Consider the following 26,648-nt stretch of genomic DNA (forward strand, 5'->3'; position numbering starts at 1 on the left):
GTGCTCCTCGGGGGGAGGGCTTTATTGTATCTTTTTGGAAAAGATTTTTAATAAGCAAGAGAATGTAGAGTTGAATGTCCTTGACTTGAAGGCCATTGCTACTCACGTCTGCACAAAATGGGCCAAGGTCTTCAGTGAGTAGATGATAAGGGAAACACAGTGGTATGGGTGGGCAGCCCTTCTGCGTGATATCAACCTCTCAGAGCAGGGATGTTTCCTGAACCATTGCTGTCTCAGCACATGACTAGCCTTGAGTTCTGCCTGTAATAGTTTCCTTAGTTAAAACAGTCGGATTGGCACTCTGGATGAGCATTCAGTGGGTTAAATAGTGAATTCAGGTTGCTGAAGAGCTAATGGACTTTGTTTTCTTTCAGGGTTTTTTTTAAGTCTATCACTTAATTCAGTAACTGACCCTTGTCTGCTACGGACCAGTTATTTTCCAGTCAACTGAAAAGTAAATGTTTTGAGAAATTGACTAGGTAACATTTGATGAATGTCTTTGTGTAGGGACTTTCAGGGCTGTTCTGGCCTGAAATGAAGGCTTTTGGGCCAAGGGTGATGGCCCGCACCTGTAGTCCTGTAATTTGGAAGGCTCAAGAAGGATCTCTTGAGGCAAAGAGTTCAAAACTAACCTGGGCAACATAGTAAGACCCCATCTCTAAAAAAAAAATTAGCTGGACATGGCATGCCCCTGTAGTCCCAGCTACTTGGAAGGCTGAGGTGGGAGAATTGCTTGAGCTTGGGAAGTTGAGGGTGCAATGAGCCATGATCACACCACTGCATTCCAGCCTGGGTGACAAAGCGAGACCCTGTCTCAAAAAAACAAAACAAAACAAAAACCTTAAAGCTTTTGTAGTTACAGGGTAGGATACTCTCCTTCTGTTGACATCATTTCTTCCCTGGATTTATTTGTGGAAAAGTTAATTAAGCAAATAATTATTTTGTATCTATTATGTAGAGAGAACATTTTGCTTAGTATTAGCCAGGATAGAAATACGAAAAAGAAATGCCCCCTTGTGATCAAGTTGTTTTTCTAGAGGAGAGTTAGACATAGTTGAAAATTGTCATAATGAATGAGGCCTCTTAGTAGAAATATAGGTAAATGCATTGAGGCATTTATAGAGGAAGGATTAAATCCATGAAGGTGGCATTATTTGAGCAGGGCATTGAAAGGCCATCTATCTGTCTGTCTGCCTATCTACCCATCTATTTATCTACTAAAGGAGTAACATTTGGTTTTTTAGGTAACCAAAGCAACTCATCTTTGTTGTGTAAAATCTTGGATGTTCTTAATGGCACACAGATCAAAGTAAAAATCACCTAATTCCCACCAGATCACTCAGTTTTCACCACCCAGAAGTAACTATCCCTGCTATCACTTTTATGTTTTATTTATGGAATTTTCCAAACATACACAGAAGTAGAGAGAAAAGTGCAGTGAGCCCCCATGTACTCATCATCTAGCTTCCACAGTCATGGACAGGGGCATTTTGCCTTTCTGTTTTTCTCCTGCTTTTATGTTTTGTTGTTGTTGTTGTTGTTGTTGTTGTTGTTGGAGTTTCAGATATACTATTTAACTTACAAATACTTCGGTCATTTTTTGTTAACGGAGAAGCACTTAAAAAGCTGCAATGTCATCACCATTAACAAACTTACTATGTGTGCTGGCTAGTCATGTAAGCCCTAGTCCATGCTTTCTCCATTGTTTCAGAATTGTCAGTTGACAGTTGGTTTGTGGGAATCAGGATCCAAGCAGCCTTCACACATCACATGTGTCTCTTTTAAGTCTTTCTTAATCTGTGGCATTTTCCCTTCCCTCCCTTTTTTCATGTAATCTGTTGTAGAAGAAATGGGGTCATTTGTCCTCGGTCACTTTAATAGTTTTCTTTCATTTTTGTTCTTCTATGTGATCAAAGATACGTTTTAAAAGCAAAATTAAGATCATATTGCGCATATTGTTTTGTGAGCTGCTTTTTATACTTAACGATTGAATAAGGACATTTTTCTATTATTTACTCTTCTTCAATTAGTTTTTATTTTCTGTTAAATCTTATGGCATTATAGTAACTACAATGAGAAAGATGTAGTTGATGATATTTAAAGTAAATCTGGCCAGGCATGGTGGCTCACCCCAGTAACCCCAGTGCTTTGGGAGGCTGAGGCAGGAGGATTACTTGAGGTCAGGGGTTTGAGACCATCCTGGGCAACATAGTGAGACCCCTATCTCTACAAAAACGAGAAAAAAATAAAAAAGTAGGCAGGCATGGTGGTGTTTGCTTGTAGTCCCAGCTTCTTGGGAGCCTAAGATGGGAGGATGGCTCGAGCCCAGGAGTTGAAGGCTGAAGTGAGCTGTAATCACATTATGGTACTCCATCCTGGGTGACAGAAAGAGACCTTATCTCTTAAAAAAATTATAAAATAAAATAGGTAAAACTTACATTAATGATATGTATTATAACAACAAATTGGTTATTTTTTTCCTCCTTGACTCCCTCCCTCCCTTTCTTCCTTTCTTTTTTACTCCAGTAGCTGTTATGGTTGGATATAATATTGGGGATGCAATTCCCTGGATTGAAAGTCTATTTTGTTTTTCCTGGGAAATGTAGAAGATGGTTGTGTGAAAGACAGCCTGGCTGATGGTTCCTTGACAGGGCTGAAAGTAGAGGGAGGTAAATGGTGCTCACCCAGGCCCTGATTTTCTGGAGATTTACCGCAAGAAGGGGACCCTTATTATTATTACTGAACTTTATTAAAATGTTAAGCTTACATTCTCATACAAACTAGGCTACTATAATCCTAGCACAGTGGGAAAGGATTCTTAGTCGTTAAAATGGAGCATGACATTTTTATTTTGTGATGCTAACATTTTTAACAGTTGCATATGAGGACCTCTTTCAGTTATTGCCAAAGTTTTAGCCTGGGAAAGAGATTATGTGTGTCAGCTCATACCAATAATAATTATACCAGCTGAAGCTTCATGTGGCCATTTGAGTAGACAGAGTCAGCTTCGTTTATGATGTTATAATTGTTCCTATGGTAGTTTGTCTTCTTCCATTTGATTAGACTTTTTGTAGTTATTTTAACTTTTATTTGTTGTTGCTTTTTCCTTTTTTAAAAATATGAAACAATACATTCATAATGTTGTCCAGCCGTCACCACCATCCATCTTCATAACTCTTTTCATTTCAGTAAAACTGAAATTCTGTACTCATTAAACAGTAACTCCCCGTTCCTACCACTGCCCGGGCCCTGATGTCCATCATTCTGCTTTCTGTCTCTATCATTTAGACTACTTGGAGCACTTCATATAAGTGAAATCATCGTACATTATTTGTCTTTTTGGTGACTGGCTTATTTCACTTATCATGTCTGAAGATTCATCTGTGTTGTAGCATGTGTAAAAATTTCCTTCTTTATAAAGCGGAATAGTATTCCATTGTATGTGTATACCACATTTTGCTTATCCATTCGTCCATCGATGGACACTTGGGTGGCTTCTGCCTTTTAGCTATTGTGAAGAATGTTGCTATGAAAATGAATGTACAAATATCTCTTTGAGACTCTGCTTTAAATTTTTTTGGTAAATACCCAGAAGTAGAATCATTGGATCATATGGTAATTCTATTAAAAATTTTGAGGAACTGCCATAATCTTTTCTTTACAGTGGCTGTACCATTTTACATTCCTACCAACAGTGCATAAAGATTCCAGTTTCTTCACATCCTTGCCAACACTTATTTTCTGTTTTTTTGATAGTTTGCCATTGTAATGGATATGAGTTGGCACCTCATAATTTTGATTTGTATTTCCCTAATGCTTAGTGATGTCGAGCTTTTTTTTATGTGCTTATTGGCCATTTTAATATCTTCTTTGGAGAAATGTTTAGTCATGATCTTTGCCCACTTTTGAATCAAGTTGTTTGTTTTGTTGTTGAGTTATAGTTCTTTGTATAGTTGTGATGTTAATCCCTTGTCAGATATATGAATATGATTTGCAAATATTTTCTCCCATTCTGTGTGTTGCGTTTTTGAGTCTGTTGATAGTGTCTTTTGATGCACAAAATTTAAAAATTTTCGTGAAGTCCAATTTGTCTATTTTTTTATTTTGTTATATATGCCTTTAATATCATATCTAAGGAAACATTGCCAAAGCCAGTGCTGTGAAGCTTCTACCTTATGTTTTCCTCTGAGAGCTTTATAGTTTTAGGTCTTACATTTAAGTTTTTAGTTCATTTGAGTTAATTTTTGTGAATATTCACCTAACTGTATTCTTTTGCAAACCCAGTTTTCCCAGCATCATTTTTTGAAAGGACTGTCCTTTCCCTATTGAATGGTCTTGGCGCTCTTGTCAAAAATCATTTCACCATATATGCAAAAGCTTATTCTGGGCTCTGTATTCTATTCCGTTGGTCTCTAAGTCTGTCTTTATGCCAGTACCATATTGTTTTGATTACCATAGCTTTGTAGTAAGTTTTGAAGTCAGAAGGTATGAGTCCTCCTACTTTGTTCTTTTTCAGGATCATTGTGGCTATTTGGATTCCCTAACATTTCATGTACATTTTAGAATTGTTTTTCTTATTTATGCAAAAATATCATTGGAATTTTGATAGGGATTATATTACATCTGTGTGTTGTTTTGGGTAATATTACTATCTTAACAATATCAAGCCTTTCAGTCCTTGAACATGGAAAGTGTTTCTATTTATTTCTTTTAACTTCTTTCAGCAGTATACAAGTCTTTCACGTCCTTGTTTAATTCCTAGGTATTTTATTCTTTTGATGCATTTTTGTAATGTCCTTTTCAGATTGTCCATTGATAAGTATATAGAAATGCAACTGATTTTTGTATGTGGACTTTGTCTCCTGCTATGTTGCTGAATTCATTTATTAGTTCTAACAGTTTTTTGTGGAATCTTTTGGGTTTTCCACACGTAAGATTTTATCACCTGTGGACAGAAGTAGTTTTACTTCTTTTCCAGTTGGAATACCTTTTATTTCTCTTTCTTGTCTAAATGCTCTGGTGGAACTTCCTGTACTAGGTTAAATAGAAGTGATGAAAGCATGCATTCTTGCCTTGTTCCTGATGTTAGAAGAAAAACTTTTATTTTAGTCTTTCATTATAGACATAATGTTTGCAACTGGTTTTTCATATATTGCTTTTATTTTATTGAGGTAGGTTCTTTCTATTCCTAGTTTATTGAATGTTTTTATCATGAAAGAGTGTTGAATTTTGTCAGATGCTTTTTCTGCATCAATTCAGATGGTCATGTGGGGTATTTCTTCTCTTCATTCTGTTAATGTGGTGTATGATCTTCGTATGTTGAGCCATCCTTGTATTCCAGTAATAGATCCCACTTGGTCATGGTGTATAATCCTTTTACTATGATGCTGAATTCAGTTTGCCAATATTTTGTTGAGGATTTTTGCATTGATACTCATTTGGGATACTGGTCTCCAGTTTTCTTGTAGTATCTTCATCTGGTTTTGGTCTCAGGGTAATATTGGCATCAGAGAATGAGTTACGAAGTGTTCCCTCCTCTTCAATTTTGTGGAAATTTGAGAGGGATTGGTGTTAGTTCTTTATTTGTTTGGTAAAATTTACCAGTGAAGCCATCAGGTTCAGAACTTCTCTTTTTTAAGATTTTCTTTTTTATTACTGATTTAATCTCTGTACTAGTTATATGTCTTAGGTTTTCTATTTCTTCATGATTTAAAGTTGGTACATTTTGTATTTCTAGGAATACATTTTATCTAGGTTATCCAATTTTTTGGCATACAGTTCTTCATAGTGTACTCTTATAATCTTTTCTTTTTCTGTAGAATCAGTAGTAATGTCCCCACTTTCATGGGGAAAGGATTCCATATTTAATAAATGGTGCCGGGAAAATTGGCTAGCCATAAGTAGAAAGCTGAAACTGGATCCTTCCCTTACTCCTTATACGAAAATTCATTCAAGATGGATTAGAGACTTAAATGTTAGACCTAAAACCATAAAAACCCTAGAAGAAAACCCAGGTAATACCATTCAGGACATAGGCATGGGCAAGGACTTCATGTCTAAAACACCAAAAGCAATGGCAACAAAAACCATAATTGACAAATAGGATTTAATTAAACTAAAGAGCTTTTGCACAGCAAAAGAAAGTACCATCAGAGTGAACAGGCAGCCTACAGAATGGGAGAAAATTTTTGCAATCTACTCATCTGACAAAGGGCTAATATCCAGAACCTACAAAGAACTCAAACAAATTTATGAGAAAAAACCAAACAACCCCATCAAAAAGTGGGCAAAGGATATGAATAGACATTTCTCAAAAGAAGACATGCATACAGCCAACAGGCACATGAAAAAATGCTCGTCATCACTGGCCATCAGAGAAATGCAAATCAAAATCACAATGAGATACCATCTAACACCAGTTAGAATGGCAGTCATTAAAAAGTCAGGAAACAGGTGCTGGAGAGGATGTGGAGAAATAGGAACACTTTTACACTGTTGGTGGGATTGTACACTGGTTCAACCATTGTGGAAAACAGTATGGCAATTCCTCAAGGATCTAGAACTAGAAATACCATTTGACTCAACCATCCCATTACTGGGTATATACCCAAAGGATTATAAATCATGCTGCTATAAAGACACATGCACGCGCATGTTTATTGCGCCACTATTCACAATAGCAAAGACTTGGAATCAACCCAAATGTCCATCAGTGACAGACTGGATTAAGAAAATGTGGCACATATACACCATGGAATACTATGCAGCCATAAAAAAGGATGAGTTCATGTCCTTTGTAGGGACATGGATGCAGCTGGAAACCATCATTCTCAGCAAACTATCACAAGAACAGAAAACCAAACACCGCATGTTCTCACTCATAGGTGGGAACAGAACAATGAGATCACTTGGATTCTGGAAGGGGAACATCACACACTGGGGCCTATTATGGGGAGGGGGGAGGTGGGAGGGTTGGCGTTGGGACTTATACCTCATATAAATGACGAGTTGATGGGTGCAGCACACCAACATGGCACAAGTATACATATATAACAAACCTGCACATTGTGCACATGTACCCTATAACTTAAAGAATAATAAAAAAAAGATTTTAGTAATTTGAATCTTTCCTTTTTGTGAGTACATCTCAGTAAATATTTGTCAATTTTGTTGATACTTCCAAAGAACCAACTTTTGTTTCCTTAATTTTCTCTGTTGTTTATCTTTTGTTTAGTTTATCTCTACTCTTTCTTTCTGTGAGCTTTGGGTTTGGTTTGTTCTTTTCCTAGTTCTTTAAGTTGTAAAGTTAGGTTTTTGATTTGAGATTTTTGTCTTTTAATGTAAACATTTATAGCTGTGAATTTTCCTCTCAGCACTGCCTTTGCTGTGTCCCATAAGTTTTGGCATTTGTGTTTTCATTTTCGTTCATGTCTAAGTATTTTTGAATTTCCTCTGTGATTTCTCCTTTGATCTATTGGTTGTTTAAGAATATGTTGTTCAGTATCCTACAATTTTGTGCTTTGTGGAAATAGTTTTACTTCTCTTATTAATTTCTAACTTCATCCTGTTGTGATTGCAGAAGACATTTTATGTGGCATCTTTGAAAATTTGTTGACACTTAATTCGTGGCTTACTATATGTCTTGTCCTGGAAAATACCCCATATGCATTTAAGAAGAATGTGTATGCAGTTGTTAGGTAGAGTGTTCTGTATATACTTGTTAGTTTAGTTGTTTTTTTGTGTTGTTTGAATCCACTGCTTCCTTATATCCAGTCCAGTTGTTCATCCATTATTGAGAATGGAGTATTGATGTCTCTAACTATTATTGTAGAATGGTCTATTTCTCTCTTTGGTTTATCAGATTTATTTTAGATAGTTTGGTAGTCAGGTGAATACATTTTTATGATGGTTATATCTTCTTGCTATCTTGTATTTTTTGTTAATATATAATGTCCTTTTTTTGTCTAATGTAAACATTTTTGACCTAAAATCTATTTTGTTAGGTATTAGCGTAACCATCCTTGCTTGCTTTTCGTGACTGTTTGCATGAAATAATCATTTTCTTTATTACTGCACTTACAATCTGTTTGTGTCATTGGATCTAAAGTGAGCCTCTTGTAGATAGCATATAGTTGGATCATGTTTTTTAATTTTCAAATTTTTAAACACATGTCCTTTGTCTATCAGAGGTTGTTTTTATCTGTTCTACCATTCTGTGTCTTTTGATTAGAGAGTTTAATCCATTTACATTTAAAGTAATGACTGATAAGGAGGCACTTCTGTCATGTTGCTATTTGTTTTCTACATACCTTGTAGCTTTTTGGTTCCTTATTTCTAGCGTTAACTATCGACTTTTGTGTTTGATTTTTTTGTTTGTTTGTTTTAGTGAACCTCTAAAAGTTTTTTGGTATGTATTCTGTAGGTATTTACTTTGTGGTTACCATAGGAATTACATTTAACATTCTAAAGTCATAATACCCTAATGTGAATTTTTTTTTTTTTTTCCCACAGACAGAGTCTCACTTTGTTGCCTAGGCTGGAGTGCAAGTGGTGCGATCTTGGCTCACTGCAACTTCTGCCTCCCAGGTTCAAGTGATTCTCCTGCCTCAGCCTCCTGAGTAGCTGGGATTATGGAGACGCACCACTATGCCCAGCTAATTTTTTTGTAATTTGAGTACAGACGGGGTTTCACCATGTTGGCCAAGCTGGTCTCAAAATGATCCACCTGCCCTGGCCTCCCAAAGTGCTGGGATTACAGGCATGAGCCACTGCACCGGGCCTGAATTTATACCAGCTTAACTACATAAACTCTGTTCCTCTAATAGTTCAGGCACCACCCTTTTCACTGGTGATGTCACAGAATTACATCTTTATACATTGTGGGCTCAAAAACATAAAGTAATAATGTACTAATAAGAGATTAGTGCATTCGTTTCTTAAACCATGTAGAAAACAAAATGTGGAGTTACAATTTATAGTACTACCTTTTAGACTAAATTTTTTTTTATACTTTTTTTTTATTATACTTTAAGTTCTAGGGTACATGTGCACAACGTGCAGGTTTGTCTTAAATCACATAGAAAAAAAATGCAGTCACTATTTTTACAATGATGCTTTTATAATTGTTCGTATATTTACTTTTATTGAAATCTTTATTTCTTTATATGGCTGGAAGTTACTCTTTAGTGTCCTTTTATTTTTACCATGCAGGACTTCTTTTATCATTTCTTGCAAGATGGGTCTAATGGTAGTGAGCTTTCTCAGCTTTTTTGGTCTGAGAATGTCTTCATTTGACACCCACTTTTGAAGGACAGTTTTGCCAGAGTAACATTCTGGTTGATAGGTTTGTTTGTTTGTTTTGCACTTTGAATATATCTTCCTACTGCCTTTTGGCCTCCAAAAGTTTCTGATGAGAAACCTGCTAATAATCTTAGGAGGATCCTTTGTATGTGATGAGTTACTTTTCTCCTGCTGCTTTCAAGATTCTATCTTTGTCTTTAGAAAGATATTATAATGTGTATCAATGGGGGTCTCTTTGAGTTATCTTGTCTCCTTTTGGAACTCTCACAATGCATGTGTTGCTTAGCTTGATGGTGTCCCATAGGTCCCCTGGCTCTGCTCACTTTTCTACAGTCTTCTTCCTGTTTCTCAAGCTTGATCATTTTCATTGTCCTATCTTCAGGTTCACTGATTCTTTCTTCTGCAACCTCAAATCTGCCTTCGATTCCCTCAGTGGATTTTTCATTTCTATTATTGTGCGTTTCAACTTCAAAATTTTTTTTCTAGATTTTGCATTTCTTTATGAATATTTTCATTTTGCTTATGAATTTGTTTTAACTTTCTCCACATCTTCCTTTAGTTCTTTGTTTATCTTTAACATGGTTGTTTTTATCTAGTAGATCTGCCACCAAGTATTTTTCAGGGTCAGTTTTTAATTTATTTTTCTTTTGAATGGGTGGTATTTTCCTGTTTGTGTTTACTGTGATTTTGTTGTTGCTGAAAACTGGACGCTTTAGTTTTTTATGTTTTTTTTTTTTTTTTGAGATGGAGTCTCACTCTGTTGCCCAGGCTGCAGTGCGGTGGTGCGATCTCGACTCACTGCAGCCTCCACCTCCCAGATTCAAGTGATTCTCCTGCCTCAGCCTCCCAAGTAGTTGGGACTATAGGCACGTGCCAGTGTGCCTGCTAATTTTTGTATTTTTAGTTGTGATGGGGTTTCGCCATGATGGCCAGGGTGGTCTCGAACTCCTGACCTCAGGTAATTACCCCCACCTCAGCCTCCCAAAATGGTGGGATTACAGGCATGAGCAACCGTGCCTGGCTAAAAACTGGACATTTTCATCTCATAATGTGCCAACTGTGGAAATCAGATTCTCCCCCTTCCTTGTGATTTGCTGTTTTTTTTTTTTCCTTTTTACTGGTTTTTATTTTTATTTTTATTGTAGGCTGTCTCTGTGCTGAGGATCAATCTGTAAATTTAAGGTCTTTTCAGATGTTTTCTGAGTCTGCACCTTTCCCTGGCCATACATGGTCACGTTCTAATTTTCCCCATATATGTGGTTGCTTTTGAATGGCCTAGTCTTTAATGTCTGGCCCTTAAAAGGGGTAAAGAGAAAGTTGAATGGGGGTTGGGGAGAAGGGTTCTGGCCTGTTAAATGCCCTGAAGTCCCTTTGGCCAAAAAGGAGGGGCTTACTGCAAGAGAGCAGGTTCAACAACAGTGGCCTCTTTGCACTTTTGTGATCAGAAGCAGCAGTCAGCCATTAGAGCACAGATCCCTGATATTTAGAGGGCAGGGTCCTTTTTGCCCATCCTGTCTCTTACCAGCTGTGTGCAAACTGCTCTAGGAAATGTGTGCACAGCTGCTTGCCACAGGACTTGGGGTAGATGATGAGTAGCTGCAACTATGGTAGGAGCCAAAATTAAATGAAAATAACCTCAATGAACTGTTCAAGCCTTCCCCTAGAAGTTGCAAGTTTTCCATAGATTCTACAGCTCCAAAGTAATTATTTTGGATAGACTCTGCCAGTGTATCTATTGTCTGGGTGGGAAGACAGATTCCTGGTAGTTGCTACTCTGTGATCATCCCAGAACCCGCTCCTCAATTTCATTTTTATTTAGTAATAGTTGCTGAGATCCTGTTTTTATTTCACCATATTACTTAATCCCAAGTCACATTTTTTCAAAATTAATTTTTTTAATGGAAGTAACAAATGAGTCCGTTTATAAGGTTTGAGTGCCTATTTACTCCCCGCTTCCTTCGTCCTGGTTCTCTGGCTTCCTTTCCAGTGGTAAACAGTTTGTTGATTTGGTACTTTTATTTTTATTTATGATATAAAAGCATTGTATTTTTGTATTTTAGGAACTTCACATAATTGCCATTGTATTTAATATCTGTAATTTTTTTTTTTTTTATTCAACAACGTGCTTTGGATAGCTCTTCATGTTGGTTCATATAATCCCGGTTCATCCTTTTTAACTGCTGCCTAGTCATGGGGATTGATGGTTTTTTATTTTGTTTGTTTGTTTGTTTGTTTTTTTCATTTTTCCCATTGCTGAACTTCTTGGTTGTTTCTGATAGTTCCTGATTATAAACAAGGCTGCAGGCAACATCATTGTCCTTGGCTCTGTATATGGGCATGTTTCTCTATGCAGTTGTCAGGTCATGGGATATTGTAATAGACACTCCCGAATTGTTTTATCTGAGTGGTTTCCAGCAGCAGAAGATAGCTTCTTTAATCCTATATGTTTATATGTGGAGAAATGGTACAGGGTAGGGGCTGTGTTTGAAGACCTGACGTGTTATTTACAAATAGATAGATCTCATTAGCTTATACTATTTGGCTTTGAAGTTTAAGGCTAGTTTTATTTATTGCACTGTATTTTACTATCAGATGTGAATTTATTTAGAAATAAAGAATTCTGCTATTGAATAATTGCAGGTAAATTACTATAATTACCACTGAGCTTTTGTGTAAAAGTAACACCTTGTTTTAGAATCTGTGCATTGGGGATAAAGCTAGGTGTGAGGGTTGTCTTAAGTGCTTCTGAAGTTTGGAAGACTTCTTCAGTTAACTGCTAATCTGTGTTCTAATGGCTAAGGGATGTGTTGTATATTCAGCATCACACCTACCTCATTGTGGACACCACAGGCAGAGGGAATACATAATTAAATGAGAGCTACTGCTGGGCAGAAATAGGCACACCACCTCCTCTAGTTTCCCTTAAAGGACTGTTGGTTTCAAAGTAAGCAATGGTATTTATTCCTTCCCCCCCCCCCTTTTTTTTTTTTTTGCATGGTTGTCTGGTATGATGGGGAATATTTTTCTTCCTTTTGATCTTTTAAGAAAATAAAAAACTAATAATTATTTTATCAGTAAGTTATTTTCAGAAGCTTTGGTTTTTAAAGTTATCAGTCTTCGTATGCCACTTCTTTCTCCACAATAGTTATGTCTATTCCATTTTATCTCTAAAATCCTCTAGCTGGAGATTTCATCAGTATTCTGAGCCTCACTCTATTCATCTGACAAATGGGGCTAATCAGCCAGGAGCCCAGCAGGGTTTTTGGGAGCATCAGGTTGACAGTGCAGTGCCTCATAGGAAACAAGCTGTGTGGGACCAGGGAAATCACTTAGTCCAGCCTTCTCCTATAACAGATGAGAAAACTGAGGCTGAGTGTCACATAATGTGTAGCTTCTCTCCTTTCGTTTGTTCTTAACTAATATCTTTCTCAGTCATGGGATCACTTTGAAACTCTGTTTCTTGAGAAACCACAGGGGCAGCTTTTACACAGGGCATGTTCCTTGCTTGCAATTTATCTTTTCACCACCTGTCAAGTCACCTTTCCCTCCCTTTGAAACACATTCAAATTCATTTCCTCAGGGAGGCTTTTCTAGTTCATCCTTAAAGATGGGTATTATTTCAAATCCTGATCAACTCAGTTTTATCCTTCACTGTGGAAATGTGAAGGACCCATTATTGATATAAAGGTCCTGTATAGATATACATACACACTTATATGATATTTTTTGTTATTTAGGGGAAAAAAAACTTCTTTAGAACAAATTTGTTAGCAGCCCAGTGTTATTTGTGTATTTTGAAAGGGACGGTTTCAATTGGTGAGATAATTAAATGCATGATATGTTTTTAGCATATTAACTCCTGTTCACAGATCCTTGTTCTGCTTTTCATACAATCAACTTTCAAGCTAGTAGTCCAGAGCTAAGGATTATGTTAAATAAATTAGAAGAAAACCACCCACTGCTAATTCATGTCTTTTCATATGGGTGAATATTCTTGCAACTTTCCCCTAGTGCTGCCGTCTTTCTTCCACACTATGAAAAGTGGCAAATAAAGTAAAAATGTCAAGTAGCAGTATACACTCCTAAAGATAACTCACAGAAGTAGTTATATTTGGACTAACTAGTACATAAAAGATTACATGAGGCTGGGTGTGGTGGCTCTCAGCTGTAGTATTAGCACTTGGGAGGCTGAGGCAGGAGAATCGCGTGAGTCCAGGAGTTCGACACTAGCCTGGGCAACATAGTGAGACCTAGTCTCTACAGAAAAATACAAAAATTAGCTAGGTATGGTGGAACATGCCTGTACTTCCAGCTACTTGGGAGACTGAGGTGGGAGGATTGCTTGAGCCTGGGAGGTCAAGGCTGTAGTGAGCTGTGATTGCACCACTGTACTCCAGCCTGGGCAATGGAGGCAAGGCAGTGTCAAATCAATCAATCAATCAATCAATCAATCAATCAATCACATGAAAGCCAAGTTAGACTTCATAATCCTTAACATGAATGAATTATAAGGGCCAAGGGAGGGCTCCTCTTGGCCCCTCAGAAGATTTGATAGAAAATCAACTCAGAAAAGGCAGATTAATTGGAGAAAAGGCATGCAAATTTATTTAATGTGTGTACACCGGAGCTTTGAAAATGAAAACCCAAAGATACAGGGAAATTGTCTTATTTTTATGCTTAGGTTCAACAGAGTATGGACAGCCATGTAGAAATAGGATTTGACAAAAAGGAGGTGATTAAATGGTAATCAGTTGAGTGGGGAAACTCAGCAGGGCCTGTCTACCTAGGTGGTGCTTCTTGCTTTTTTATTTTATTTTATTTTATTTTTATTTTTGGGGCAGGGTCTTGTCTCTGTAGCCCAGGCTAGAGTACACTGGCGTGATCACAGCTCACTGCAGCCTCAAAACTCTTGGGCTCAAGCAGTCCACCTACTTCAGCCTCCTGAGTAGCTGGGACTATAGACCTGTGCCACCTCGCCTGACTAATTTTTTATTTTTTGTAGAGATAAGGCTTTGCATATTGCCAGGTTGGTCTTGAACTCCTGGACTCAAGCAGTCCTCCTGCCTCGGCCTCCCAGAGTGTTAGGATTACAAGCGTGAGCCACTGTGCCTGGCCTCCCTATCTAGATTCTTGTTGGCCTCTCTGAGCATGAATTTCTTCCCTCGGGGTCTGAGGCACAACCTTCTCTAGAATGGGGGCCTTACAACCTACAGTCACACAAGGTAGTCAGATAATTTCTTTATGGCCAGTATTTACAGAGAAAAGTGGAGGGAAAGTTCTAGTAATATATTTATGTTTTATGACTAGCTCTGGGGAAAGGGGTTTCTGGTTTCTATAACCTGCCTTGGGAAAGAGGGATTCCAGTTTCTATGGCCAGCCTCAGCAGAGAGTGGGACTGAGAGACAGGAGGGCAGGAGAAGGTCAGAGAAAAGCTTTTGCTTCTGAGGCCTTCATTTTGGGGTATTGTTTTCTGCACCCCAACAGAATGAACAATCAAATGAATGTTTGATTGTACAACATGCACATTTTTATTTAATTTCATAATACTGAATAAATCCTTTTCCCATTCATGTGTGAACTGCTTTTATATGCCTCTGATTTGTAATCAAATATTAGTTTGTTTCTGTGACTGGGCTGCTTTGGAAATAGGAAGTAAATATTTCAGGTAGCTCTTCCACTGAACATGCACAAAGCATGTGTGTTGTGTGTTTGTATGAAAGGATTATAAGGTCGTATGCTTAGGGTGTGAATGGAAAGGGGTATAATAGAGTTTTATACCTGGAAAGAACCTTAGTTGTTATCCGTTTATAGGTGAGAACGGATATTTACAGATATCAAGTGGTTTGACAAGGTTATTCTGCTGTATAGTGTTAGAGCTAAGGCTTGGAACTCTGAGTTTCTGGAGTTAGAGAGCACTCTTAATGCTTTGGGAGAAACTTAGCAGTATTCTTTTTCCCCATTCAGGGAACTCAGAGTCTCTATTTCCTGAATTATCTTTTGGATTTTGGATATTTGGAAAATCAGATTATCAATGGAGTTTGAAGGTAGACTCTTGTCTGGGTACTATTATTATTTGAGATATAGTGCCTTGTTCTCTTTCCTGGACTGGAATGCAGTAGTGCAATCACAGCTCACTGTGGCCTCAAACTCTCAGGCTCAAGCAGTCTTCCCACCTCCGCTTCCTGAGTAGCTGGGACCGCGGGTGTGCACCACCATGCCCGACTAATTTTTGTACTTTTTGTAGTGACAGGGTTTCACCATGTTGCCTAGGCTGGTCTCAAACTCTTGAGCTCAAGGGATCCTCCCACCTTAGCCTCCCAAAGTGCTGGGATTATAGGCGTGAACCCCTGCACCTAGCACTTTGTCTGGACATTCTTAAGCATGCTGTCCATGAGTTTTTTTTCCTGAGAAAAGATCATCAAAGACCAAAACCTTGTCAAAATCAAGTTTTATCACATTCTTAACGTTGCAAAATAAGACACTTTTCATTGCAAAGGATTTTAATACCTTCCATGGAAAACATTCTTGAAAATCCAAGGCAATTTCGTAGTTTCACCCTTTCAAATGTTGACTTTAAATGTATTAGGCCCAACCTTTATTGTAAGGATTATATCTTATCTATCTTTATATTCTCTACAGCCCCTAGCACAGAGCAAAATGTTTAGAAAGTTGGAAGGTAGTATATTTAAAATGCCTCTCTATTTTCCCACTTAAATCCTTAGTGATAATTGCTTCACTTCTCTTTGTCCTTTGCTTTTCTCTTCCATGTGATTGTGACTAAGGATCAAAGGAAATCCTTAGAATTGTTGAGACATTTGGAATACAAAATTTCTCACTAATTAAAAATTGGATCACTGGACCAGAACCTATTAATTTTGGCTTTCATTTGTTGAACTCTTTCTGTGTGGTAAATATTTTTCAGATTCTTTGAGTACAGAGATGAGTTTGACAGCCTCTACTGTTAAGGACCTGAAATCTAGTAGATGAGACAGATGTCCTGTGTGTTTAGGTACAGTAATGGATGTATTTTAAAAGTGTTGAAGCAATACATATACTCTTGATGTTTCTTATTAGCAGTATTTACAAGGATATGAATATCACAGATGAAGTAAGTTTAATCACAAAGTAATTAGGTTTTTAAAAAGCTAAATTTTATGTTTTCAAATGGATATTACAAGCCCATGGAATATTCCAAGGTAATACAGTGAAACTAAACTATATAAATTTTATTCAGATTTCACCTACAGTGTTCCTGTCCTTTTTGTTTTCCAGGATCTAATCCAGAAATGCCAAATTTCATTTATATGTATACTCTTTTGTTTGTTTGGTTTTGTTTGAGACAGGGTCTTGCCTTGTTGCCCAGGCTGGAGTGCAGTGGGACAATCATAGCTCACTGCAGCCTTGAACTCCTGGGCTCAAGTGATCCTCCTGCCTCAGCCTCCTCAGTAGCTGGGACAATAGGTGTGCACCACCATGTCCAGCTAACTTATTATGTTTTCGTAAAGTCAGAGTCTCTCTATGTTGTCCAGGCTGATCTTAAACTCCTGGCTTCAAGTGATCTTCCCACCTTGACCTCCCCAAGTCCTGGGATTACAGGTATGAGCCACTGTGCCCAACAATATGTATGCTTCATAAAAATTTATTTTTACACAAATGGTAGCATACTGTACTATGCTTTCATTCTGTTTTATTCCAGTTTTTACCTAGTCTCTTAATAATGGACTTTAAGTTGTTTCCAGTCTTTTGATATTATTAACAATGCTACAGTGGCTATCCTTGAGCTTGCAAGTATGCAGTTTATATGGAGGAATTCCTGGGTGGAAGAATACATTCATATCTTTATTGCTAAACTGCCCTCCTTAAACATTGTATACATTTACACTCCTCAGCAATGTATGTGTTTTACCTCTCCCTTGCAGGTAGTGTGTGATTTAACAATCTTTATAAATTTCACAGGTGAAAAAATGGAATTTTATCGCTATTTTTCTGTGCATTTCTCTTGTTATAAGTGAGGTTGAACATACTATCATGTGCTTAAGAACGGTTTCCCTTTCTGTGAATTAACTCTGCCAATTTATGGAAATAATCTTTTTATATAAAAAGGAAATTAGCACTTTGTGATAGGGGCTGCTAGTTTTTTCCAGTGGGTTTGTATTTTGTCATTTATGGTAATTTTTGTTATGTACGAATTTATTTTTGGATCATCAGATTTATTACTATTCTACTTCCTGGTTTTGGGATTTTATGTCTTAGGTCTTAAGCTCTTCAAGATTATGAAAAATATCTCTTGCTTTTAATACTCTGTGGGTTTTTTTTATGTTTACAGCTTTAAATCAATTTGGGATTTATTTTAATGTGAGTTGGTATCCCATCCTCTTTTCCATGTGGCTGTCTAGTTGTACCAGCACCATTTATTGAGCAATATATCTTTTCTACACTGATGTCGCATTTTATCTTACCAAATTCCTAAAGTCTGTTTAGAATGTTTGTTGTATCCGTTGATTTGATGGCCTGTTCATGAACCAGTTTTGTACCTTTTAAATTATTATATGTTTATAACATTTTATACTATCTGGCAAATATTAAAGCTGGTTCTCCTTATTACTCTTCTTTTTTATAATTGCCCTCACTGTTCTTGTTTATTTATTTTCCATGTAAACTAGAGACATAGCTTCTGAATTTTTTTTTTTTTTTTTTTTTTTTTGAGACAGAGTCTCGCTCTGTCAGCCAGGCTGGAGTGCAGTGGCGCAGTCTCGGCTCACTGCACTCTCCACCTCCTGGGTTCAAGCGATTCTCCTGCCTCAGCCTCTGGAGTAACTGGGACTACAGATGCGTGCCACCATGCGTGGCTAATTTTTTGTATTTTAAGTAGAGACTGGGTTTCACCGTGTTAGCCAGGATGGTCTGGATCTCTTGATCTCGTGATCTGCCTGCCTTGGCCTCCCAAAGTGCTGGGATTACAGGCGTGAGCCACTGCACCCGGCCAACTTCTGAATTTCTAAAAGAATATCCTGATAATCTTATTGAGATTGCATTAAATTTATTAATTAAAAATTTTTAAAGCATTGATCCTCTAAGAATTCGTTTTGTGTAGCTCAAATATTTCTCATCTGCTTTTAAAAAAAAGTTGATTTTACAAAATTTGCTTGGAGTGGTGGTGGCAGCTTATGCCTGTAATCTTAGCACTTTAGGAGGCCGAGGCAGGAGGATTGCTCGAGCCCAGGAGTTCAAAACCAGCCTGGGCGATAGCGAGACTCTGTCTCTTAGAAACTACATATATATTTTACAAATTTATTTTTCTTTGAGACAGAGTCTCGTTCTGTCACCCAGGCTGGAGTCCAGTAGCATGATCTTGGCTTGTTGTAACTTCTGCCTCTCTGGTTCGAGGTACTTCGGGGTGCCTCAGCTGCTTAAGTAGCTGGGATTACAGGTGTGTTTCACTGCACCCAGCAAATTTTTGCATTTTTAGTAGTTTCACCATGTTGGCCAGGCTGGTCTCGAACTCCTAGCCTCAAGTGATCTGCCCGCCTCGACCTCCCAAAGTGCTGGGATTCCAGGCATAAGATACCGTGCCTGGTTTGTTTTGCAAGTATTTCATTACTGATACTACAGAGAGCATTTACTCATCATACTACTACTATCACAACAAACATTCCTGTTTTTCCTTTACTTTTAGTGATGCTGAATCGTATTTTAGGGCCTTTATTATTATACATTCTGTAATTAGCAAGGTGTCATGCATACAGTGGGTAAAAGTTTAGAGAGCTTGTCTATACCGCTGCGGGATCCTCAGTAGGAAGTAATTTGGAAGTGTCTGTTGAAATTTAAAATGTGCACATGCACACACTGTAACCCTTTAGTTGTTTACTCAGCATCTATCCTAAAGAAAAGATGGGTGGTGACTCACATACTGCTTTTTTCAGTACCTTCTGTCACCATTGTTATCTCCTTACATTTTAGCCATTAAATTCTGTTGTAAGATGTGAAACCTTTCAGAAGTGGTTCATAGCCCATGCTGGGCACTTTTAATTTGATTCTCTAACTTACTTTTTAGTTAAAAACAAAAAAAACCCAAAAAAACCAACTCTCGTCACCATAGCAATTCTTTAGATGTTAGAATCAGCTAGGTATGCTTTTTTTTTTCTCTCAAACTTCTTTAATCATCACCCACATTTCACCCAGTTCCAATAATTCCCTCTTTCCCTGTTGAAATTCAGCACAATGAGCCTTGGCCCCCGATTGCATGTCCGTGATGAGTGTGTTGGGGACAGAAGTACTCTCAATCCCCTGTGGCCTTCCTGCACTTGTTCCCACTCCTGACCAGCCCACATAATGAATCCTGTTCTCCTCAAAGCTCAGATCGTCTCCACCCACGTCAGCGGCACCTTTTGTTCTTCATTCCTTTTTCATCCTTATTCCCAGATCTCAAAATATCGCTCCCCATATCTTTGCAATCTTTACTTTCATTCCAGAGGATTCAACAGCATATACATTTATGCACATGTGGTAAAGGAACCATGGTTGCTTTAGTACCAAATAGACATGAACCAAAATTGCACCAGAAAACAGAAAAATTGTTTGTGCGGAATTCTAGAAAAAAAAAGTCATCTTCCCTGTCTCAGCATCAGGTTGAAGGGAAAGAGGAGAGGGCCATCTGGGAATCTGGGAATTAAGGAAGCAAGGAGGTAGAATTGGAATGTTTAAGCCACTAAGTAACTGTTAGGTTGGTGGCTGGGTTTTGGGTCATGCTTTCATGTGCTTCTGCCTACAGCTTACTTGCCTCCCTCTTGGGCTGGTTGGAAAGCCGTGGGCTGGTTTCTATGGGAATTGATGGGTGCCGCTGGCAGTGAGAGAAGAAAAGCACTTGGAATTGATACAAAAATCCTAGGAGAGCAGGTTTTTTTTGCCCTCTGCTTTCCTACTTACTATTTTTTGATTTGATTAACTAATGTGGTTTTAGCTGAGGAGAGCCTCTCCAAGAGCTCACCCGTGGTACCCTAAGGAGGAGTTGAGCTGTCATCACTCTCACCCAGGAAGACCTCGTGGAGAGGAGGACAACACAAAGGATTGCTAGTTTCTCAGATGAATTTCTGTTTCAGCAACTGGCTTCTCAGGCTTCATTGAACTCAGAATTAAACCCAAGCCTCTTTTTATACTGTTAAGAAATGTGCTGCAGACAGGAGTGGGGGAAGTCAGTATTGAATTCTCTCTTCTTCACTACCGCCTTCTTCACTGCCACTCATCTCCCTCTTCTTCACTGCTACCACCCCTTGCAAGGAAAAGGTAGGTGGACCATTCTGTGTTTGTCATAAATTTAATGATTCTGAAATGTTAATCGAAAACAGATGTTTTAATGAGGTGCTATCCACATTGGAAAGGATCAAGGTCAAAATATATTTTATGAGTCAACTTTAATTTGATTAGTCGAATAACTTAAAACCCTCTACTATAGTATATGCTACTTTATTTTCATAACTACTCATGAGTATGGAATGGAAAACATTAATTTATCTTTCTAAGAAAAGTATTTGGCTGGAGGAGAAAAGAATATTAAAGTGTCATGGACATTATAAAATTTGGTGGCACAGTCGTTTTTTCCCTACATTTTAAGTTTCAGTTCACTGTTTTCTATTGTTTCTGAGTATTTTACCACTAATGAAAACCTTATTCAGGTAAAATATTTTCTTTTGATTTAAAAGATTTTTGTTGAATTCCTTGCCCAGATGTGAGAGAGGTGTCTACATCTATTCAGACTTTAACTTTTGGTCTTAGAGGTGGTGAATCACTTGGCAGAAGAACCATGAGATGTTGAATAATCTCATGATTTGGTTGATTTATTTTTAGAAGCCACTCCCTATTAACTCATTTAATTCCTGTTACACGGGAAGAGGGACAGGGAAAGGACTGGAAGAAGAGGTCAGTCATATACAGGCCTTGCTCTCCTAAAGCTTCTGAACTTATTTTTTGTTTGTTTTTTGAGACGGAGTCTTACTGTGTCTTACTGTGGCGCTAGACTGGAATGGCGCCATCTCAGCTCACTGCAACCTCTGCCTCCCAGGTTCAAGTGATTTTCATGCCTCAGTCTCCTGAGTAGCTAGGACTACAGGTGTGCATCACCATGCCTGGCTAATTTTTTTCTATTTTAGTAGAGATGGGGTTTCACTGTATTGCCCAGGCTGGTCTTGAACTCCTGAGCTCAGGCAATCTGCTTGCCTCCACCTCCCAAAGTGCTAGGATTACAGGCATGAGCCACTACCTAAAGCTTCTAAACTTGTAACGTAAGTAAGATGATGAAAAAGATAAAATATGGCCAGGTACGGTGGCTCATGCTTGTAATCTCAGCATTTTGGGCAACCGAGGCAGGCCGACTGCTTGAGTCCAGGAGTTTGCGACTAACCTGGGCAGCGTGATGAAACCCTGTCTCTACAAAAAATACAAAAACTAACTGGGCGTGGGTGGGTGCCTGTAGTCCCAGCTACTCAGGAGGCTGAGCGGGAGGACAGCTTGAGCCTGGGAGGTTGAGGCTGCAGTGAGCTGAGATCACACCACTGCACTTCAGCCTGGGTGACAATGAGAACCCATTTCAAAAGAGGAAAAAAAAGAAAAAGAAAAATCTGAAGTGAAGAGTATATTCAGATAAGAAAGAATAGTTCGGTTTCCCTGGAGTGGTGTGTATGTGAAGTGGTATACAGAGAAATGAATTTGAAAATTTAGGTTGGAATTGACTTGTCTAGGACTTGGAGTGCCTAATTAAAGAATTTTTACCCTTTTTATGTAGGTATTGAGAAACCATTGATGGTTTTGGGGTAGGTGAAGGTGCGTGATACCTCTTTTTTCATACTGAACTTGCATTTTGTCTTTATATCTTTGCATGAAACTGAAATTGTTTCTAAATTCTTTAAAAGATATCACTAAGGAAAGTTAAGATTCAGTGTAAAAAAAAACAAATGTCAGACTTACTATTTGGGAAAGATCATTAAATCTAGTTGTTTGCTTAATGGATTGTAATTCTGATTATATAAATTTTCAGCATCTTGTTACCTTGGTGAGTTCATGGCTTTGAGATGACTGGAAACATGGTGTTGTCATAAACCTGTTTGAATAATGGAATATCTGCAACTTATTTTACATACACAGCCTCTAAGTCTGCCACTGATGGAAGTTATTTATGGATCTGTTTCTGATCCAGAGTCTCACAGAGGGAGATTTTCCCATGGAGCATAGGCTGGCCAAAACATTTAGATGGTACCTGGTGTGGCCTTCCCTAGGCTGGCTTCCTTAGCCCCAGAAAAGAGCCAACTCTGGCCAGACTTCCTAGTGGCCTCTGTCCTTGTATTGTTGCCCAGAAGTTCCCAAAGGATCTTGGTTGAACCTTTAGCCATCTAGATTTTTTATAAAAACGTAGCCATCATACTGCTATTTGGAAAGGATTATACTTTATGCTTCTTTTGAGCTTAAAGGTGGTGGCATGGAAGGACATAGTCTCTAAGGTTCCTGCATTCAGGTACCGTGTCTGTCAATCATGCTCATCATTGCCTCTCGATGGCAGAGTATAGTGCTTGGGACATGTAAGTACTAAATAAATGCTTGTTGAATGAACATTAGATAAATCTTGGGTAATTGTTCCTATACGGTAACTACTATAGTGGATGGAAAGACTGGCTAAGTGTTTGATTAACACTCCTTTCTCCTAGTTCTGTAGGTTTTAGTTAGTGATAAAGATTAAAACATTTTTTTGATATGTTGCTTTAAAATGTTAGTAATACTTTAAAATTCTTTTTAGATAATAAAATAACCATGTAGATCAGAAGTAACTTAAAATGTATGGCCAGGTATTGTGGCTCAGGCCTGTAATCCCAGCACTTTGGGAGGCCGAGGCAGGCGGATCACCTGAGGTCAGGAGTTCGAGACCAGCCTGGCCAACAGGGTGAAACCTAGTCTTTACTGAAAATACAAATAATTAGGTAGGCATGGTGGTGCATACCTGTAGTCCCAGCTACTTGGGAGTCTGAGGCAGGAGAACGACTTGAACCTGGGAGGCTGAGGTTGTAGTGAGCTGAGATTGGGTCACTGTACTCCAGCCTGGGTGACAGGGCAAGACACTGTCTCAAAAAAAAAAAAAAAAAAAAAAAGAGATAACTTAAAATGTAAAATCTTGTGGGCTAATTAAAAAAAATTCAGAACATGTAGTATTGACATTCTCTTCCTTTTGCATTAGAAAGAGTCAGTATCCTAAATTATTTAATAACATATCTCCTTTCCAGCCAAGATTTCATTTACTTGATTCAAAGCCCAGAGTATAGATGGAAGCACAAGAAGGTTTGCCAAAGCATGGAAGAGTAATGAGATTTTTCCCCTGGCAACTTGGAATTTATTTTTCTAATTATAGTAATTAACATGAAAAATGTTATTTTGTTAACATCTAATGGAGAGAAAGTTGAAGTAAATGGAGAAATTTCTATAAATTTTTTTCTTTGTGTTGTACTTTTTTTCTTTTATTCTGTAAATATATATATATATTTTTTCTGATAGGGCAAAATAGGAAAATACAAGAAAAAAGTGATTGTTTAAAGATTTGATGATTGGCTAAGTGTGGTGGCTCATGCCTATAATCCCCACACTTAGGAAGGCCGAGGTGGGAGTATTGCATAAGCTTAGGACTTTGAGACCAGCCTGGGCAACATAGTGAGACCTTGTCTCTATAAAAAATAATAAAATAAAAATTAGCCAGGTGTGATGGCATGTGCCTGTGGTCCTAGCCACTTGGGAGACTGAGATGGGAAGATCACTTGAGCCCGGGAGGTCAAGGCAGAAGTGAGCTATAATTGTGCCATTCTACTCCAGCCTGGGTGACAGAACAAGACTGTGTCTCTTAAAACAAGCAAACAACAAAAAAAGATTTGATAATCATAAAAGAGCCTATGTTTTTGTGACTTCTTACATTTTCTTGAGGATAATGTGTGGCATATTGAACATTGAGATGGTTATTGGAATATCATTTAGAAACCTCTGGACATAATTCATATTGGAACCAGTTTATAGTAGTAGGTGGGGAGGTAGACTTTGTGCTTACAGTGCTTGTGTTCAAAATGTCCTGACATTGGGTTTTTACTCTGTAAGAAATTTCACGGTGTTACTCTGTCTGAAAATATTTAGCCTTTCAGAATTCCATTTTATAATTTTGTAGTCCAGTATCTAGTGTGAAGGAGGTAATTGTTGCATCATACACAAGACTTTAGTGGTATTCTAGGTACTTGTCTGTTGCTGATCATATTTTTTATAAAAGTAATTTTTGGAGCTAATCAATACACGAATTCTGGAAACTGGTAACATTTAATCATTGATAAAGAATTTTATCTTTTTGTACTTGTTTGTATTTATAGTTCCTTGTAATCCTTTTATGGGCTTTTGAATAAATATAAAATGAAATTGGTTTTCAAATGGAAGCCACTTATCAAGTTGAAGCAGAGATGTTGCCAGTATTTAATGTACTTGAGATGACATGCAGTAAGACCTTTGGAAAACCAACAAGTGTGCTTCCAGGAGCCCTTCCCTAATACCCTCTGTCTTGACTGAATTATTTTTCTTGATGATAATGAGCTTGTGTTATGCTAAGCAGGTTAAGCAGAATAATTTCTACTCTGTAGAATTTAGACTCTTAAAACCCAAACTCACAGTATTAGATGGCATACACATTTATCTGCAACCATAGTTGCGACAACCCTTTTCTAAGAAAGAAAGGAAATCACTAGGGACAACTTCTGTAACAGAGGTGCCACACTCTCCCCCACTGGGGACCCACTGTCATCCTCCTTTTGCTGCAAATAACTTGCATAGGAATCCCCCTCTCCACAGGTCTGTGGAGTACGTTCCTTGGCACCTGCCTGGGTAGGAGGGAGAAGAGCCTAGAGTCACACATGTTGTATCTTGGACACATAGGAGATAAATAATATGTGAAGTCCAGACAGTCTTGTTTTTCTTCATTTATCAGTTTCTGTCCAGGCAATCCTATTGCAGTCACTAAAGCAAAGCAGAACAAAACATTTGTGAAGGTTAGATGTCAGTGGTGTTAGGACATTCCATGTTTTATGTTCAGATACCCTGAGGTTTAGTTTCTGCATATACCTAGCAAGTACATTAGTCAGTTTAATACCCATTGTTGCCTCTTAGGTGCTCAGAGCCTTTACAAATAGCATGGAGCTACAGCCCTTCCCACCTCTCTGTGAACACAAAGAATGATTTCATTTACTTCAAGAGATCACTGTAAAATTCTCAGTCAAATTAGCATTCACTCTCAAAAAATAAAAGTATGCCATTCAGTACTTTTTTGGGGGGTTATAGGATAGTGTTTTGAAATCAGAGCAACTTCAGAAGAAGGTAAAAAGTTCCCAGACTCTCCTGATTCATGGTTCTCAGAATAGGGAATGAATATCCACCGAATTTTTCAATGCCTGAGACCATTTCCTATCTTTAGTTCTCAGATTGGCATTTCTTTTGCTCATCCTGGGAGCTTGGTTGTGATTTACTTTTTTTATAAAGACAGTAGTTAGTGTTCTCACTGTGACTGTGAAAAGCAAGACTGACCTCTTTCCCTTTGGTCCCTGGAGAATGGTGTCATGAGGTATCTTTGAGCCAGGCCCAGGTAGGTGTCTGCTGCTCCCTCTCGTTTACACTGAGAGAACTCATAGCATGCTATTGAGTTGGAGTTTTTATATTATGTGAAGGAATTACAAAGGATACTCTCAGCTTTGGAATATTATAAAGAAGCTGATGAAGTGCTCTTTGCCACTAAAACCTGTATAGGGAGCTACTAGCTAGTGCTTGTTCTGTGCCTAGAAGAACCAGTTCCTAAACATGGGAAGATACCTCCACCCCAGGACCAGGTGGTTCCAGGCTGAGCAAAAGCTAACAGATGCCACATTTAAGTATAAAATATTTGTGATATGAACTTTAGATGCATTTTATTTGGAGAAAGAAACCGTGTTCATATGAAATAATTATACTTAGTGGAAGACAACATGCAATCTAATTGCTTCATTGACAGTTTTTACTTATTCTGGCATAAGAAAAAGTCCATTTATTAAGCTGAAAATCTTCTGATGTCATGGAAAGAAGGAAAACTTTGTTCTTTCAATATTGTGACCTCCTCTGTATTTCCTGATGTGTAGAGAATTCTCAGTTGTCTGGGGCCTTGGTGAGAGTGTAGGATTAGAATCAGAATTCACTTTTTTTGTCTTGAGATGAGAGAATTTATCAGCTGGAGCTGAAATTTAATCTTGTTTAGCTATGCTCATCACTGTTTCTTTCTTGGGAATTTTATTTTGAAATAAAGTCTGAGGTTTTTTTTT

At 37.9% G+C, this 26,648-nt stretch overlaps 1 protein-coding gene across 16 annotated transcripts in view; it reads left to right on the plus strand.

Annotated features, from left to right (window-relative positions):
- SIPA1L1 (signal induced proliferation associated 1 like 1) overlaps positions 1-26,648 on the plus strand; it is a 410,731-nt gene that overhangs the window by 93,427 nt on the left and 290,656 nt on the right. The window lies entirely within an intron of this gene.

Source organism: Chlorocebus sabaeus, chromosome 24 (genome assembly GCF_047675955.1).
Source record: "Chlorocebus sabaeus isolate Y175 chromosome 24, mChlSab1.0.hap1, whole genome shotgun sequence".
Classification (NCBI taxonomy): Eukaryota; Metazoa; Chordata; class Mammalia; order Primates; family Cercopithecidae; genus Chlorocebus; species Chlorocebus sabaeus.